The 18976-nt window shown below is 49.6% G+C and overlaps 1 long non-coding RNA gene across 2 annotated transcripts; it reads left to right on the top strand.

The window, feature by feature from the left end:
- Positions 1–7077: 7077 nt before the first annotated feature.
- Positions 7078–15962, top strand: LOC121042026 (uncharacterized). 2 transcript variants are annotated; one of them, XR_005795945.1, is made up of 3 exons: positions 7078–7226; positions 12921–13076; positions 14656–15962. It is a non-coding gene; the product is annotated as an uncharacterized LOC121042026 (long non-coding RNA). The 2 variants fall into 2 exon arrangements; XR_005795944.1 differs by having other exon boundaries at positions 12253–13076.
- The last annotated feature ends 3014 nt before the right edge of the window (positions 15963–18976 follow it).

Below are 18976 nucleotides of genomic sequence, written 5' to 3'. Positions count from 1 at the left end.
TGGTCTTGGGAGTCAGGAAGGCTTCCTGCAGGATGTGACATTTGACCTACAACCAGAAGGGTGGATAGACATTAATTTTTAGGAGTAGGGGCTCCAGAGAGAAGGAATAGCACATGCAAAGGCCCTGCAGTGAGGGAAAGGAGAGAAAGCCCATGCAGTCAGAGCACAAGGAGAGAGGATTGAAGATGGGGCTGCAGGTGGCATAGGGTCGGGACAACAGGTTCTAGAGGTCCTGTAAGGAGCTGGGAGTTTAGCCTGGTGGCTCTGGACTGTCCCTGGAGATGTGAAGCAGAGGACAGCATCCTATAGCTCCTCCAGCTGCTTCCCAACCTGCCACTCAGCACCCCACACCCAAGGACCCTTCCTAACCCTTTTCTCTTTATTTTAAATATTTTTTGAAGTTCATTCATTTTTGAGAGAGAGAGAGAGAGAGAGAGAGAGAGAGAGAGTGTGTGTGTGTGTGTGTGTGTGTGTGTGTGTGAGCAGGGGAGGGGCAGAGAGAGAGAGGAAGACAGAATCTGAAGCAGGCTTCAGGCTCTGAGCTGTCAGCACAGAGCCCGACGTGGGGCTTGAACTCATGAACTGTGAGATCATGACCTGAGCCAAAGTTGGACACTTAACCGACTGAGTCACCCAGATGCCCTTCCAACCCTTTTTTCTAATGCCCAGACCCTAGCACTGGGTAGGGCATGTTGGGGACGCAGACTTGACAGTGACCTGGTGGCATGGTGAGGGAAACAGAAGACCTTGGCCCAGGCTCCACTTAGACTCTAGGTAAATAACTCAGGGCAATGCCTGCCCCTCCCTGTCCCCCATAACTGTAAAGCAATGACAGCACTGGTCCTTTCTGCCATCTCTGGTTGATTCTGGCCACAGCCCGTAACTAGGGAATAGAAAAAATAAAACAATGAAAATGACCCCACCAGAGCCAGATTCTAGGTCCTAGAGCCCCCAGGCCCAAGGACCCAATTCAGCTCTTATGGCCAACAGGGACTCCCAGACATCTGATGGGGGGAAGCGGGTGAGGGCCCAGGTGGAAGTTGGGGGAAGAGGAAAGCCCCTTGGAATGCTCCATCTGGGAATGTCTGGGGAAGGCAGGCTCAGGGGGCACTAGGCCAGCAGCAAGCCCCAGGCTGAACTGGATCCTTGGGCCTTTGGTTTTCCCATCTGTAAAAGGGTAGAATTCTTTATTCCTCATGTCTCCCTATGTAGGAGAGAGGACAAAGGAAGCTGGAGGGTCCAACTAGTCTATCAGGGGCACTGATCCTCTACCAAGCATCCTCCTGGGACCCTGAGATCAACACCCCTGGGAGACATAGACACAAGCGGCAAGAGTGGTGGGCAGACAGGCGACCCCGCCTGTTACTGAGAGATCGGACTAGAGTTGCAGTTTGGGAGGCCAGTGGGGTGGGGAGAGTTTAGGGACCTGGGAGTGTATGTAGCTATGGCGTCAGGGAGGAGGGGATGTCAGACCTGCCATTCAGCTCCCATTCACGGAAGGTATACTCTGTGACAGGCCCATGGGGCCCTGTCCTCAGGAAGTGCGCAGGCTGTGGGCAGACCAGCACGTGAACAGCCACATCCACAAAAGAAGGCCAAGGTTCCAAGTTCTGGTTAGGGTGGGGGGTTAAAGGCTGGCAGGGTCATAGAACCAAGAGTCAGGAGCCCCTGGAGTCTGGCCTTGAGCCTCAGAGGTGAGGGGGACCCCACTGCATTCACCGGGGCTGGCATCAGCCGGATCTGGCTCTCCCCAGATGGCCATGGAATGGCTGCCCTTGAAGGAGCATAGGAATTCACAGAGGGGTGGGGGCTAGGGAAGGAGAAATGTGGGGGTGGGGTGGAAGGGTACAACTGGGTCTGGGTCACCTCTGATTCTTCGGCACCCACCACACCAACCAGCCCAGGCCTGGCCACTGCAGGGGTTCAGGGAGTATGTGCTGGCCACACGGATGGTGTTAGAATGCAGGGAGGGAGGGAGAACTGCAGAAAAATAAGAAAGCACCCACACTGTCAAGGGGGTGTAATGCTGGGAGGCGCCAGGACAGGGGATCAGGTCTGGTCACCAAGGTCCTTGAATGTCATGGAAGGATGATGGAACTTTGAAGGTTTCCTCGCCTTCACATCCTGATTTTCACCAAGCCCTCCAAGATAGAGCTTGGTTGAGTGTCAGGATGTGAAGGCAAAAGGAAAGGAGGGAGTCCCCAAAGCCTTTTCAACAGAATGACTGCGGCTTATCGTACACTGACTCCTGCCGGGTTCACAGCCTTGTTCCAGGGGACCCTCACCCAACCTCCCCCGACTGCAGTGTTGGGGAGGCACCCCAATGCCCTACCCACACCCGCCTTCTGGCCGAAACACTCCTCCCTGCTGCTGGCAGGCTGTCAAGGTTGGCAGGCCACAGATGAGTAGCTTCCCCTCGGCTGAAGCGAGAGGCTCCTCACCCAGGGCTTGCCCTTCCACAGGCAGCTGCATTCAACAGCTGGTCAAAGCTGGGGATAAAGACCTGACACTCTCACCCCAACTCAGGTCAACCCCTCAGACAGCTCAGGCCCAGAGATGCCCATGGATCTGCACTGTGAAGGTGTCACAGTCCAACTTCTCCCTCTGCCCACTCTGTTTCCTCACTCCCTCCCCGCCGTGGGTGTTGATCCCAATAAACTTGCATGCTCCTCTCCTTTCACACACTGGTATTATCATTCCCATTTTACCCAGAAGAAAATGGAGGCTCAGAGATGTCAAGTGACTTGCCCATGGTTGCCCAATGATAAGTGGTAGGTAGATCAAGGCCTGGGTGGAGAGGTCAGGGACCCTGGCTGGTTGGAGATTGGAGATGAGTCCATCCCTAGGGAAGGCCAGTCAGACCATAAGCCAGCACAAGAACCAGGGGGCACCTATTCCATCTGTCTCTCTCTCCCCATTCCACAGATGCGGAAACTGAGATCAGTCAATGATGGCCCCATGAATATTCCCTAGGGTCCTGCCTCCCAGCCCAATGTGAGTGTTTCCTCTAGACTAGAGTGATGTTCTTTTCCTGCCTTCCCCCCATTGCAAGCCCAGCACCAGGTCTCAGGCTCGGGGACCTGGTTGGGTTGACCCCTACTGGATTTCCCAAGGTGGGAATGAGGTGACTATAGCTCCTAAGCCCATCCCAGAGACTTCTGCAACAGCCTGAGCTGCCCAGGCCTGGCCTGGAGTTGGGCTCAACTGGACCAGGCAGGCAGGCAGGCATCTGACTGGCACAGCAGAGCAAACAGACGGGAAGGAAATCAATTTGAGTGTTTGATTAATTTTAATTTTTAATTTGCACGGAGAGTAATGCACCCCATTTGACACTGCATATTCACTTGCGAGCTGCTGGCACTTACCATTGCTGCCACCGCTGCAGCTTGCTGTGCCCAGCGGCTCCCTGCCCTTCTGTCAGGCAAGCCAGCCCCTTTGAATGTCAGACTGGTCTTCTCCTGAGCCACGGGGAATGGTCCCCTCCAGGGACTTCCATCCCTTCTGCCCAGGAGGAAAGTGGCTGGTAAGTGCCCACTGTGCCAAAGACGCACTCCCTCTTTGGTCGGGGCCCGGTTGGGCAAGGTCTATTCCAAAGTCAGGGTGCACTGATGGACTTTTGGGCATAGTGACAGACCAGTTTGGGGGCCAAGGGAGATTCTGTATGCCCCTGAGCTCAAAGGTGCTAAGTAGTTATACATGCCACCTACATTCAAGAGCAATCCTGTACCTAGAGTCGGATCTGTGTTAAAACTAGGACATTCCCAGCTCTTGTGTTCTTTGACTTCAGGGGTCAGAACTCTGTTGTCTTTTCATTCATCTGGAATTTGACCACACATGGGTTGGGGAAAATAAGTCTGAATTGAGAGAGACTAAGTCCATTGCATTGTCTAGCTCCTGGCTACCCCCCTCTCCCCTGACCAGGCCTCATGCCCTGAGAGCATTATCCTATGGGGTGGATTAAGAACAGAGACCATGGATTAAGGCACACCTGGTTGGAATCTTGGCTCTGTGACTATCTGTGTGACTTCAAGCAAGTCACATCATCTTCTTGGACATGGCCTTCAAGGACCCTTCTGACTATGCTTCTGTCCTGTTCCCCTTCGGACCTCACCCTCTCATGATATCTATAGAACATAACATTCAATTTCTTCCTCCAGGAGGCTCTCCCCTGATTAAGCCTTCTGCTTTCCCCTACCACTAATATTCCCAGCTGCTGGCCCTGCCCTGAACATGAGCCCTCTCTGACCCTTTCTTGGCCCTCAGTAGCTCAAGTGAGCACCGCACACTCTGCCTGGGGTGGTGTGCTAGAGAGAACATGGGCCTTGATACAGATAACCCTGGTTCAAATCCAATCTCGCCTCCATGTTGGCTTAGCTTAGGCCCATCCCTTAAATATCTCAAGTCTAATGGATCCAAAAATGAATTCATCATCCCTCCCCATAGCCACTCTTGCCTCTTTTTCTCCCTTCTCTCAATAAACAACACCCCAATCAACCAATTGCTCAAGCCGGGAGTGCTAGGAACCACTGAGACTCCTCCCTCTGCTTCATTCCTCAAATCCTATTCTACCTCAGGTCCTCTGTCCCCACCTTCTACATATTCTCTAATAGGCAGGTAAAGCAGGGAGAGGGATTCTCTGTGGTATTTACTGCATGAGAGGGCTGGGAAAGCCTCAGAGAACAGCCAGTCCTATCGTCCCATTTTACAGATGAAGACACTGAAGTCCAAAGAGGGACAAAGACCTGCCCTGAGTCCGAAGGTGAGTTGCCCATAGCAGAGCCACACTGAGAAGCCAGGTCTCCTCTGTGGCCCCGATGGGTATCTCAGAGAGGTCATAGTCCAGGCCAGACCCTGTGATAGTGACAGAAGGGAATCTGAAGCCCTTGAAGTCCTGGCCCTACCCCCACCCTAGTCCCAGAGAAGCTGCAGGGGAAGAGTGAGGGGATGAGGCTGTGTTCAAATTCCCAGACAGAATGAATAATCCACTAATGAGAACTCATGACAACCAGACATCACTTCATGTTGACTCGGCAGCCGGGCCCCTGGATGTCCCTCTTGGACATGACCACAAGAGCAAAACAAAAGGAGCCTTAGCCATGAGTGGAGTCAGTGGCCATTTTCTGTGTCCTCCCCGCCCCCTCCCATCACCTCTACTCAACTCACAGTACCTGAAATTCCACCATTGTGCCTAGCTCAAATGCAAACTAATGCATTCTTAGAAGAGCTGGTACCAGGATGGGATAGAGGGCAGGAAGAGGAGCCATCTCAGTTAGGGGCTCTGGAGAGGGAACTTAGGATGGACAGGGCTGGCCAGCTTTTATTGAGTCAGTTCCACATGCTGGGCACTTTGTGAAGTACTTTACAAACTTCTTCCCCGCAGCTTCAAGACCCCCCTCCCTGTGACCCAAGCATCACTGAACCCGTCCAGCATTCAGTTTACTCTCCTGTAAAATAAAATTAGTTATAATAGCTACCTCTATAGGCAGTTGAGTGATTAAATAAGAAAAGATGTGTAAAGTGCTTCCCACATTGCCAAACACAAAGTAGATGCTAATTAAAAGCTAATTATAAATGAGACAACCTATGTGATAAGACCTAGAACCCACCCAGTTCACACTTGTCAAATCTGAGCTGTTAATAGGATAAATGTTTCACCACTTGCTATTGGAATGGGGCAGAGCTGGAGGTGGAGGATGGTATCTGCCCAGGGCTATGGGACAAAGGAGCTGTTTAGAAATCCAGGGCATTTCTGCTAAGGCAAAGCCTAGAGAAGGGGTGAGCCTACAAGAAATGGGCCACGAAAGACCAGCACCTCTCTTATCTTTTAAAAGCCTCTGTCTGGGGGCGCCTGGGTGTCTCAGTCAGTTAAGCATCCAACTTCGGCACAGGTCATGATCTCACAACCTGTGGGTTCGAGCCCCACATCAGATTCTGTGCTGTCAGAGCAGAGCCTGCTTTGGATCCTCTGTCTCCCTCTCTCTCTCTCTCTGCCCCTCCCCCTCCAGTCATTCACGCACACATGCGTGCACTCACTCTCTCTCTGTCTCTCTCTCTGTCAGAAATAAACATAAAAATAATAAAAAATAAAATAAAAGCCTCCTCTGAGGTTTGGGCCTGGATGGGCTCATTCCAGAGATGCCCACATCCTCTGGATTGAACCAAGCCAGGAAGTCCATAAGAAGTAAGAACCTCATCCGTCAGGAGGGAGAGGGGAGTGGCAGAGACCCAAAATGAAACAGAGACATCCGGAAGACAGCCATGTGACAGCCACTACTACAAAGCCCTTACAGCGTCTGTGCTTGGTCTTTACCTACATTTTCTCATTTCATCCTCTGAATAACCATGTTAAGTGTGTCGTTATAGCCAGACACGGATGAGTCTCTAATAGTCGAATAATGACTTGCCCAAGGTCATTGCCCATAAGCCCCAGAGCCAAGATTTGAGTCTAGACCTTGCTGGCTGCTCAAGACCATGCTTGAAACCTCTATGAAGAAGGAGCAGGGAGAGAGCTGGTGCCAGAACCGAACCTCCCCTCCGAGTTCCAGAGCCCCTGGCCTGGGGCACTTGGTCCTCCCAGTTCCCAAACCAGTGCTTCCTAGACACTCCAACAGCTTACAAGCCCAGGAAACATTTGCCTCTTCCAAGTCTGACCCTATAAGCAAGACCAGGGATACCATGGGTGGAACCTGGCTATGCATCAGACCTGAGGCAGAAATGCTTGGGTTTTAAAATAATAACATTTTACTGTACTAACCACATGCCAAACATTCCCTTCAGTGCTTTATATATTATGTTTAATTCTCATAACACCCTATAAAGTAGGTGCTTTATCATACCCCTTTTACAGATAAGGAAACTGAAGAATGGAGAAGTTAGGCAATGTGCCCAAATTTGCACAGCCTGGGAGAGGCAGAGCCAAGATTCAGTTTCAAACAGTGAGGTTGCAGAGGTCATGACTATAACCATTCACCACCTTGCCCATCAAAACAGCCAACTACTGCCCCCAAGCCCAGAGCCACCCAGGGTGCTGGGGGTAGGATTCAACTTACAATACTCCTATTTGCATATGCTTTTTAGAGTGCAGTAAGTGACACCTGTGTCTTTGCAGACTCAGCACAGAGAGGCAAGCTGGACTGCCCCTACTTTTGCTTCTGTTCTGAAGGACACGGTCCCAGGCAGTCAGGCCACATGGAAACACGAAACCACTGACTTACTAAATTACTTGGGTAAGTCATGTCCCCAGGGCCCTAGGCCCAGGTCCCATGCATATGATGACTTGGCAGGATGAACCTGTTCTGAAAAACCCAACTCCTCATTCCACGCACCCTCCTTGTTCAGAGCACTCTCCAGGGTCCTGAAATACCTCTCCAGCGTACGGATGGGCAGGGCGTCTGTAGACCCCAAAGCTTAGTTCTCTGAACACGTTCTTTAAAACCAGACAGGTAAATCAACATTTTAGACATGGACTATTATCATAAACACACACAGGAGCTATTTCTTAGATTCACCACCACCACCAAGGAGAATCCTTTTGTGAAGTTCATGAAATAATGCACCTGTCCCTCTTCTCTGTTGGTGGCTCTGTTCCCATCTGAATTTTCACGTAAAGGCTGTGCCACACTGAGGTGAGCTGGGCTATATAGCCCTGGAATTGGGGTAAGTGTGGCAGGAGGTATACAGCCCAGGTGCTCAGTAAATGTCATTAATTGCCATTATCACTACAATTATCTCCCCTGAGCAGCCCCTCTCCTGTGGGACCCAGATGTTCACCCCCAGCTTGTGGCTCCAGAAAGCACATCCAGTGAGAAGGCAGTGGTCTCCATTTCTATGCCTGAAAGATGGAAGCATTAAGGAGAAGGAGGAGAGAGGCCCTCCTTTCAAAGGCTACTCAGATCCTCCCTCTCCTAAACCGCCCCCACTGATGGACCTGGAATATCCCTGTCCTACCTGTGCTTGCAAGTTAAAAACTGGGTACAGTGTCTTCCTCAGTCTTCATACCCACCCTTCACAAGTTCTGAAGGGGCAACCTCATGAGTTAACTCCAGTTGGTTATGGAGCCATCTGTTACCTCTACATCCTGCTTCGCTGGGCCCCTGAGACTCTATATCTCAGTCAAGAACCAGGCAGCAAGATTCTAGTGATTGAAGAAGGCAGGGACCCTCCCCATTCAAGGAAGGGGCCCAACTCATGAGGAAAGAGCTGTGTCCCAACTACAACGGTAGAGGATAGGGAAAGAGAAGGAGCTACCCCTTTTTCTTTTCTTCCCCCTCCCACATTCTCCCAGTTATCCCAGTCCAGAAGGGGCAAAGTCTCAAGGAAGAGGCCCTTTACTCTTGTCAGCACATCCAGCCCCAGCCAGCCACAGGACCCCATTACTCAGGCTCCACTAAAGAGCAACAATGCAGGCTCCACTGCTAGGCCTGAGGACCCTCAACTCCTCCTTTCAGCAAACACTTATTAAGTACTTCCTGTGTGCCTGACCTGTGTCAGGAAATTATCTTACACTTAATCCCATTGGATCCTTGTGACAGCCCATGGAAGTAGGTATTTTACAGGTGAGGAAACTTAGCCCAGAGAGGTTAAGTTATTTTCCCAAGGTCACATAGCTGAAGACAGGTGGATCAAGAACTCCCTTTTCCAGTCTGATGAGAGTGGCTCTCCTGGCCCTGCCTCAAATGGTTGATCCCACAGGGCTGGCCACAGCACAAACCTTTGCCTGAGTACAAGGGAGTCTCACTGAGGGAGTAAGGAGGAAATGAATATCTGGACTAGCTTACACCTGCTCTGGAAGAACCTTCCCAGCTGGCTCCCTGGGTCTTGAAAGGATATGCCATGTGGGCAATGGTCAAGGCAATGGAGGAGGATGAAAAGCAGTCACAACCAAGGCTCAACTTCTTCCTTGCTCCCTGCCTGGCAGAAAATCAGGCTCCCAGAGCACAGCTGGGCTGAGGGGCAGGGAACAGAGAGGAGGTGTGCACTGAGGGGTCCAGGAGGCAGCTGTGCCCTCCTCCCCTACCTGAATAGAGGCCACTCATTTGTCTGGGTCACTGGGGAAGACCCCATCTGAAATGTCAGCCTTTTCTGAAAGGGCCAGGGGTCACTTCACCCAGGGGTCAGGTAACCAGAAATAGGCCTGCTGATTTTTCAAGAGAAGCCAAAAGCCAGTCTTTGCTCAGAAACTGTCCGTTTTTTAAATGTTCAATTTTTCAAAAGCAGTCCATGGACCAAACATTTGCCATCTCTGGCTTATGCCCTTAGATATGCTCCCAATGTGGACCCAGCAATTCACAGGTCACAGAGACCCTGCGCATCTTCCCTCATCTGAGCCTCAGGGATCAGGAGTCCCTTTTTATAGATGCAGAAACTGAGGCTCAGAGAGGACAGAGTCTTTGGTGAGGCCAGGCCCTGACCTCAGGCCAGGCCTCCTCCTCCTGCCCCAGGTCAGTGAACTGACCCCTCAATATACCCAGATAACACAGCAGGCCCTTCTATGAGAAGAAACCTGGCTCCACCCAGAAGGGACTAGCCTGAGCACAGAGGAGGATCCGAGGCTGCTCAGAGGAACAAGGCCCAAGAGCCTGGGGCAGAGGGGGGCACTGATTTTATTCACCCCTCTATCCTCTCTGGGCCCTTTTGATTGACATCTTTTGTGGGAGCAGCACCCTCCACCTAGGGCCCAGAAGAAGTAAAACTAGGTGGCCTGTGGGCTGCCAGCAGCCCTGATAGTGGGAACTCTGACGGATTGAGTTGGATTTTCTTCACTTTGAGGTGATGCTGGCTCTGCTGTGTGTTAATCTCATCAATATTTTCATCAAGAAGTCGCTGCATTGGATGGTGCGGGGACTGGATGGGGATAGGGCTCAGGGGCCTGAGTGTGCAGGGAACTAGAGCCCAGGACCCAAGACACCAGGCTTCTCATGGGAAGACTGCAGGGAGGTGAGAAAATCTACAAGTCCAAGACAAGGAGGCACCAACCAATATCCTTTCTTGGCATTTAACACACATGCACATGTGTGCTCAAGGCATGTTCATGGAAGCACCAGCATATGCGCACATGGTGGGTATACAGGCAGATATACATGGATACATTCTCATACACATCCCAAGCCTTTGTTCACACAATGCTCCCCGCCTCCCCTTTTCTCTGAATTCCCCATGTCATATTTTGGGGGTCCCTTCCAACCCTAGCCTATGGAGCCAGACAGGAGCATCTGGACCATTACTGGGGGGAGGGGGGGGCGTGGTGGGAGGACGGGTAATACTGACTCCCAACACTCTGCATGACCCTGAGTATGTGTGAGGAGAGAAGAAAGGGGTCCTAGAGCAGGGTGGCTCGTAAGGATCAGGACAGTGCCAGGACTGGCAGAGGGGCAGGGAGGTGTCCCAACGCTGCCAGGACGGGAGTGCTGAGACTGCCAGCAGGGGACAGAAGAGGGCACCCCTTCCGGAGAAAAGGACGCCAAAGCTGAGTCTGAAAACCCTTCCTTCGGCGCCCCCTCCTGGAAGTTCTCCAGGACTGCCCTGGGCAGAGTGCTCCGTCCTCCTGAGTTGCAGGAGTTCTGATGGTAGGCAGAACCAACTGGACACTGCTCTCAGGAAATCCTAAATCCATCTCCCGCCCCCCCCCCAACCCCCCTCCCCGCACCCAACCTCCTGGATGAGCTCCAGACCCAGGATTGGACTTTTAAAACCCAAACCCTTCTGCGGTGGGGAGGTAGCCTTCAGCAACTAGCAATGGCGTAACTAAATCAAGTGTGATTGGTCAGTTCCAGCTCAGAGGGGGGGAAGGCGTGAGCTGATTGGCTGGCGATGTTTATAAAGGGAAGAAAGAGCGACCGCGAGGTAGCAGTCCCTGTAAAGGGAGATAGTAGTACTTGGATGAACTCCCTTCCGAAGCTCAAAGTTGCCCCCCTCGCCCAGGCAAGCCAAAGAGGACCACTCCCGGTGGAGTTTCAGCCGTCCCAGCAGATCCCAACCTTGGTGTTCCCAGGCAGAGGGGCCCAACTTAGCTTATGAAGAGGCAGAAATACTTGTAATAGAGTAAATATTTTTGGTACCCAGAGAGTTAAGCCTGGATTAACCAGAACAAACCTATAAGCATTCCCCAGAGGGTCCCAGCTCCTGTATACCCAGACAAGTTCCTGGAAGGTTGTCTGAAAGTTTCCAAGCTGAATGGGCTTTGGGGATGAAGTAGCTCAGTTCCCATTACACAGATGAGGAAACTGGGGCCCAGAGGAAGCAAGGAAGAGAAGGGGAGGGAAGAACTGGGACCCTGTTCTCCTGACACCTGGTCTGCCCCCCGCTCTTCCCTCTGCCCCCAGACAAGCCTGCAGATCCTTCATGAGGCCTGGCCCTTATGCACCACTATGCCTTTGCATGAGTACCTGTTATGCCTTCCTTCCACTCTGCCAGGCAAACCCCCATCCATCCTTCAGTTTTCAACTCAGGGATCACCTTGTCCAGGAAACCTTCTCAGATGCCCCCTCTCTCCATCCTGGTACTCCCATGGCTTCCTGCATGCCATCTCTCATAGCTCTGGCTGCACTGGAGTCTCAGTGTTTACATGTCTGTCCCCCCACAAAGCTGTGACCCTTCCACGGCAGGGTCAATCTGCTCCATTCTCAAGTCTTCACCACCCAGGCAGGGCCCAGGGCACAGCTGGAGGCTGAGAAGGAAATGTCTCTTCAGTAGAGGAAAGACTTTGGTATTTTAATCTCATAGTTTGCCTCTAGCATGATTTCTATTTTCCATGTGCCCAGCCCTGTGCTTGGTAGGAGAGAAGGGAGAGCAGAGGGCCAAGCCCTGCCCTTGAGAGCTCCCAGACTGCAGCCGGGACAGAAGATGTGTTAAGTCAGGGTTTCAGGTATGGTGTGCTCAGGGCTACTACTTAGATGCCTGGGTGCCAATAGGGCAGTAGTCCCAAGCAGGGCTAGGACAGCTTTTGCCCTGGCCTCAGTGCCATGCCGCAGGCAGATCCAGGCAAGGGGCTGTCCACTTTATAGGTCTTCCCAACAGTTATGGAGCAGTGAGACTGCTACCCTGAAGCTCTCAAGCCGCAGCTGCACGCCTCCAGGGACATTAATCACCTTGTTTGCCGCGTCAGCGCTGCCCCTCTGGAGCCCAACTCCATAGACTGTAATGTGAATGGCTTCCCTTTGAGCTGGGAATGTGCTGGCTCTGGGTGCTCAGGGCAGCCGAGCTGACGGTGGGCCCCAGCAGGAGTCCTCACTGTCACCTTTGCGGTCTCCCTAGTGGTCGTCATGGCTGGGGCTGCCTAAAGACTGCCAGCTCTGATGCCCCTGCACAGACCCGGACGCTCGGAGCTCTGAGCCTCTCCCCTCAGCCCCTGCTCGCCCCTTGGCAGCCGCCTGGACGGCTCCACGGATGGCATGCCTGCAGTTATGAGCCCCAAGACACCCATTTACGGCAGGCGATATTTACAATTTCCAATACCAGACAAAGAGAAGATGAGGGTGTAAGAACCTCTCCATGCAATGTGGCACCATTTGAGGAGTACCCTCTGTGTGCCAGACACCATGCAGCACTCCTAATTCTCACAAATATCTTGGGAAAGAAGTATAACTAGTCGCATTTTGCATAGGAGGAAACTGAGGCCGAAAGACGCTCAGGGACTTGTGTCCTGCCTGACACCGGAGCTTTCCACCTGCCCCCTACTAGCCCAGCCCCCAAGAACCCTCTGTCCTCGGGGACTAGTGACTTATATCTGAAGTAGCATTGGCCGAGCCAATGTGACAAGAGGGCTACACAAGTGCCCCCTCCCCAAGGCCGTGGACTATCCTATCCTGCAGCAGACAAGAAGTGTCTCCCTGGTGCTGCATGCATGCAAACATGGCTGCATGTGCACGCGACTATGTGTGCATATGCTTCGTGAAGCAGTGATGTGCCCTGCTCTTAAACAGACTGGCCTCAAATCTCAGTCACTAGCACGGGAGCTAAGAGCGTGGATACTGGGATGCCGCTTACCATCCGTATGACCTTGGGCGAGCTACTTAACCTCTTTGTGCCTCTGCGTCTTCATCTGTGTGATAAGGATAGTAATGGTGCCTTCCTCAGAGGTAAGTAAGTTTCTATAGAGCGCCTCGTGCATGATGTGTGCCACATGAGTGTTAGCTGGTGGTTCTTCAGCTGGTGGTTTTTCCCCTGAGTACCTACTATGCTCCAGGGAGTGTGAAAGGTGCTCAGACCACAACCACAAATCAAGACAGGCACCGGTCCCACAAGGGAATCAGTCTATCAAGACTCCTCATGGCTGCCTCTTCCCACAAAGATGTACTGACGGAGGGGACAAATGATTGAGACAGACAGAGGACAGGAAAGGTAGCATCAGGGATTCCACTCCCTTGGTTTTCCTCCTGCTTCTTTGGCTGTACCTCCTGTCCTCTGCCGGCCCCGATTGTGGGGGACTCCCAAGGCTCTGTGCCTGGCATTTTCTCTCCCCGCGGCCCACCCACACCGACCCACCCACCCTCTTCCATCTCCACACAGAGAGCGCCCACACCTCTGCTTCAACCTGGCACACCCAGCTGCCTGCTCAACATCTCCATCTGAATGTCCACCATGTCCAGATAACAAATCACTCTCCCTTCGGCACCAGGTCTACCCTTCTTGTGGGTGCCTATCTTAGCGTCTGGTACCCCGTCACCCAAACCGGGAGCCTGGAAGTCCCCTGTCAACTCACGCTCGTCACCCACTCATTCAACCACCAAGTTCTGTCAACTCTACCTCCTAAATGACCGTAAATCCATCCATTCTTCCCCACTCCTATCGGGCTCCCCCTCCAGTCCAGCTGCAGTAGGTGCTCTTGGTGCCCCACCCAGATCCCTTTTACCTGGCCACTGCATTTGTCCCCCAGATGCTGTGAGTGCTGGCTGCTAACAGCTCACAGCTGCCCACAGCGAAGGGGAAGGGTGCTGACTGGGGGTTATGCCCACAGCCTATGGCTGACAGATACCCCTTCCCTCGCTCCTTGCTCCTCCAGCTCCAAAGTGGAGAGCTTAGAGAGCTCCCCGCTGGGACGGGCTGTGAGCAGACCCCCAGTCCTTGCCTAGCTTCCTCCCCCTCCTATCCAGCCACCCTCACTCCTTTGTGGAGATCACTCATTTAATAAATCTCTAACGCTCAGGCCTCCTTTTCTGGCTGCTTCTCAAGAACCCTAAGATATCACCTCCCATGCTGGGCCAGTCAGACCTACACATCCCAGGGCTGGGGGAGAAGCTTGGGGGGCAGGTGGGGGCCGAGCTTGGGCAGGGGGGGTTGCGGGGAGCTCTGAGAAGGGAATACCAGAAATGAGCACCGATCCTCTCTGCTCATCTTGCCTAAGGGAGCTAGTCCAGGGTCCACCTGGCCTCCCAGACGCTGTGATTAAGTTTTGTGCCAGAAGGAGAATTGGGAGCTGGTGCTTCCCTCCTCCCTTTTTTTTTCTTTCCTTTTTTACTTCCCTTTTGCTTTTTTTTTTTTCAAAGGCTGAGCTCAAGTTAATCAGATAAATTCCTCGCCAGTCACACCAACAATTTTTCTAAGGTTCAGTCTCCCCAGAGCGACTCATAATTACTCCAGACTGAGACATTAAAGCAAAGGGGAAAGAAGAGAGGGAGAAAAAGATGTTTTTAATTAAAAAATTAATTTTTCCAACAGACCCACTGACAGCTGCCCGGCTGTGGTGCTTCCTACCCCCAAGACAATCCCTCTCCATCTCTTTCTTCCTCATTAAACCTTGAGAAAGGAGTTGGGGCTGAAGAAAGCAGCCCCTCCCCTAAGCAAAGCTTCCTCTCCCTCCAACTGAAGCCTCCAACTCTGGTTCCTATAAAGTAAGTGGTTGGATTGCCGGATTCTCAGTGGGAACAGCAGACATAGAGAACAGGCTTTGGAGTCAGACAGATACAGGCTCCCATTCAGTCACTTAGGACATGAGTGATTTGGCCAAGCTCCCTGGCACCTCCCTGCTCGATTGAGATCCTCAGGCCAGCGGCGTCGACGTCACCTGTTAGAAACCAGAATCTTGGACCCCACCCCCAGATCACCTGAACCCGAATCTGTGTTTTAATAAGATCCCTGGTGATTCGTGTGCACATTACATTTTAAGAAGCACTGCCTTAGTGGCTGGGCCTCAGCCACCACCTCTGGAAAATGAAGATAATAACAGCCTCTGTCTTGCAGCTTAGTTTGCAAAGATTATGAAGATATATAAGAAAACAGTCTGGCAAACTGTAAAGATGGAACCGCAAAAAAAAAAACAAAAAAACAGAAAAAACTATTTATTACTCTGAACCATTCTGTTGTTTTGTGTCAAACCTCACATCGTCAGTCAGGATGGTTCTCAAATCCACACCTTGTGGACCTACCACTAACCCCCTCCACATGCCTGCAAACCTACAACAGTGACGGAGAAAACTTTTTCAAGAAAAAAAAAATGAATAAAAAGGGAGGCCAGAGGAAACTGGCCCAGCAAAGCCACATGCTGGCTCAGGGACTAGATTTGCAATGCCTACAAAGTCACCAAGGGTTAAGAGCCCTGAGTGGAGTATTTTTAGAAAGAATAAAACCAAAATTTTAGACAATAATAAAAAAAATTGTAAGACTTGGTTTTGCACTGGAGACTTCAATGGGACTAAGGGAGGAATGGTAAAACCAATAGTTGGAGGGACAAAAAGAGAAAAAAAAACCATCAAGATGAGCTTGCAGAGCACAATTTCAAAAATGTAAAGAAGATACTGAGGTTAAATCAACAGAACTTATCAAGGACAAAATAGGTAATAATCTCAAAACGATTTGCCCTAAGCCCATTTAGAACTCCAAAAAAAAAAAAAAAAAGGAAAGTTGGTATCTGCCAAGAGAAGCAAGAACATAAGAAACAAAAGTAAGCATAAATGTAACAAGAATAGATAGACATGAAAAAATAACCCACTGGAAATTTTAGGAATGAAATAATATTGTCACTGGAAGAAATTTATATAGACCATGCTTCAAAAGGCAAAGATATAAAAGATCCATCAAGAAGAATAGAGGGTAAGAAGAATTGAGAGGTTCTAATAAGCACCTAATAGGAATTCCAAAAGAGAATCAAGAAATAGAAAAGAAGCGATAGTCAAAAATATAGAACCAGGTATATATATATATATATATATATATATATATATATTGACTTCAGCAAAATGTAAAGTGAACCTAAGGGAAGGAGTGGATATAAGAAACAAGAATGAGTGCAGAAAATTGGTAAAAAAAAAAGAAAGAAAGAAAAAAGAAAGAAATATATGTATACGCACACACAATATATATATATATATATATACACACACACACACTATATACATATATGTATACATACACACGCATACACATATACACATATATAAACACACACATATATGTAAAACTGAGCTATTGGCCATAAAATAATAGTAATAATCACAATAATAACTGCAATTATATTTTTCAAAAAGGGCATAGATTTAAGACAATTTTAAAAATTCCTTACTTGTCCGGATGGACAATAAAGATACTGAATAGCCTTGAACTTTGTTAGAAAAACTTATAAGCAAATATATATATTAAAATGTAAGAGTGGGGGACACCTGGGTGGTCTCAGTCTGTTAAGCGTCCAACTTTGGCTCAGGTTTTGGCTCTCCAGTTTGTGAGTTCGAGCAGCATCAGGCTGTCTGCTGTCAGTACAAAGCCAACTCTGTATCCCTCTCTGCCCCTCCCTCACTTGTGCATGTGTGCTGTCTCTCTCTCTCAAAAATAAACATTAAAAAAATAAAATAAAATGTAAGAGTAGGGATGCCTGGCCGGCTCAATCAGTGGAGTGTGAGACTCTTGATCTTGGGGGTGTGGGTTCAAGCCCCACTTTGGGTGTAGAGATTACCTAAAAATAAAATATTAAAAATATCAAATATTTAAAATATTAAAATACTTAATTTAATATTAAAATATTAAAAATGTTTAAAAATAAATAAATAGGGGCACTTGGGTGACTCAGTTAAGCATCCAACTCTTGATCTCGGCTCGGGTCATGATCCCACAGTTCATGAGTTCGAGCTCCACATAGGGCTCTGGGCTGACAACATGGAGCCCACCTAGGGTTCTCTCTCTCTCCCTGCCTCTCTGCCCCTCCCTTGATCACGCTCTCTTTCTTCCTCTCCCTCAAAAATAAATAAATAATGTCTAATGCTAACTTTATAAATAAGAACAATATAACTTTAAAACAATATAACTTAAAAAATACAAACAATAAAAATAAATAAATAAAATGTAAGGGTAACCATCCATTATAAATACAACTTAATAGCTTGCGAGATGCAGCTAAAGCAACATTCAGAAGTAAATGTATAGCCTTAAATGAATTCGTTAAAATATAGAAAAATTTTAAATGAGCACTCTGAATTGTTTAACTCAAAAAGGGAAAAAATGACCGGTGGTTGCCACAAGGGGGGGGGGGGGTTGGGTGAAATCAGTGACAGGGATTAAGGAGTTCACTGGTTGTGATGAGCACCAGGTATTGTATGGAAGTGCACTATCCTGTACACCTGAAACTAATATTACACTGTGTGTTAACTACATAGAATTTGAATTTAAGAAAAGGAGGAGGGATGAATAAAAGAATAATAAGCCCAAAGAAAGTAGAAGAAAACAGTAAAGATCGGAATTATTTCACATAGGAAATGAGGGATGCCTGGGTGGCTTAGTCAGTCAAACATCTGACTCTTGATTTCAGTTCAGATCATGATCTCATGGTTCATGGGTTCAAGCCCCACGTTGGGCTCTGCACTGGCAGTGCAGAGCCTGCTTGGGATTCTCTCTCCTCTGTCTGCACTTCCTCTGCTTGCTCTCTCTCTCTCTCTCTCTCTCTCTCTCTCAAAATAAATAAACTTTTTAAAAAATTTTTAAATAGGAAATGAAAAGAAACAGAGAGATACAGCAGTCAAGTTATTTCATGGATCACGTCCACCCTGCAGAATTGCATCTTTACCTGCTATAAAAATTTTCATTCTAACTTTGCCTACTTTTGAAAGTTATAGTTTTGGGGGGAATTTTTTCCTGGAGGTTTGATGATGGTCTTTAGATACAGGCCTGAATGTTTTGACCAGGGAGCTGGGCATAGAAGTCTGTCAAATACTTTTAGGATTCCTACCTCATTTTTATCCTCTCAATACCCAGTGAAGTAGGGAGGGTGGGACTGTCACCGTGGGGCACAGGAGCAGAGACTCGCCCACCGTCATGCAGTGGTTAATGACACAGCTGGAAAAAGAACCCGTGTCTCTGTCCCCTACCCCAGCTTTTCCCATATCTCCCCTGGTCACCTTCAAGCTTCAGGGGAGTTATAAAGTATCTTTCCCTCAAGTCTCCTTCCTGGGACCTATTCTGACCAATACATGACCTCACTGGAGATGCCAGAAGTGAGAAAACCCCAGCATCCCTGGGAGACACCCTGCACGCCCCCCTGGGGGTATGATGGATCTCAGAATCAGGAGAGTGGCCCACTCACCACAGTGCTGTCTTCAGCACATTTGAAGCTCACCTTTGCAGGCAGTCAGGTGGGAGGGCTTGGCTTACAAGACCAGAGACGGCCCTTTCCAGGTGAACAGAAGGAAAGTTTTTGTGAAAAAAACCATTGTTCTCTGGATCCGTTTAAAGTGAGGCCCAGCCATTCTTGTGTGTGTGTGTGTGTGTGTGTGTGTGTGTGTGTGCATGTTTGTATTTATTTTTTTGAAAGAAAGAGACAGCAAGTGGTGGAGGGGCAGGGAGACACAGAATTCAAAGCAGGCTCCAGGCTCTGAGCTGTCAGCACAGAGCCTGACGTGGGGTTTGAATTCACAAGCTTTGAGAGCATGACCTGAGCCAAAGTCAGACACTTAACCGACTGAGCCACCCAGGCGCCCCTGTTGTGTGGTTTTTTTTTTAATGTTTATTTATTTTTGAGAAAGAGAGAGAGAGCAAGCAGGGTAGGGGCAGAAAGAGA

This window comes from Herpailurus yagouaroundi, unplaced genomic scaffold (assembly GCF_014898765.1).
Source record: "Herpailurus yagouaroundi ecotype Mexico unplaced genomic scaffold, PumYag 184, whole genome shotgun sequence".
Taxonomy (NCBI): domain Eukaryota; kingdom Metazoa; phylum Chordata; class Mammalia; order Carnivora; family Felidae; genus Herpailurus; species Herpailurus yagouaroundi.
Note: the sequence above shows the minus strand (reverse complement) of the source record. Positions and strands in the feature narration are given on the sequence as shown.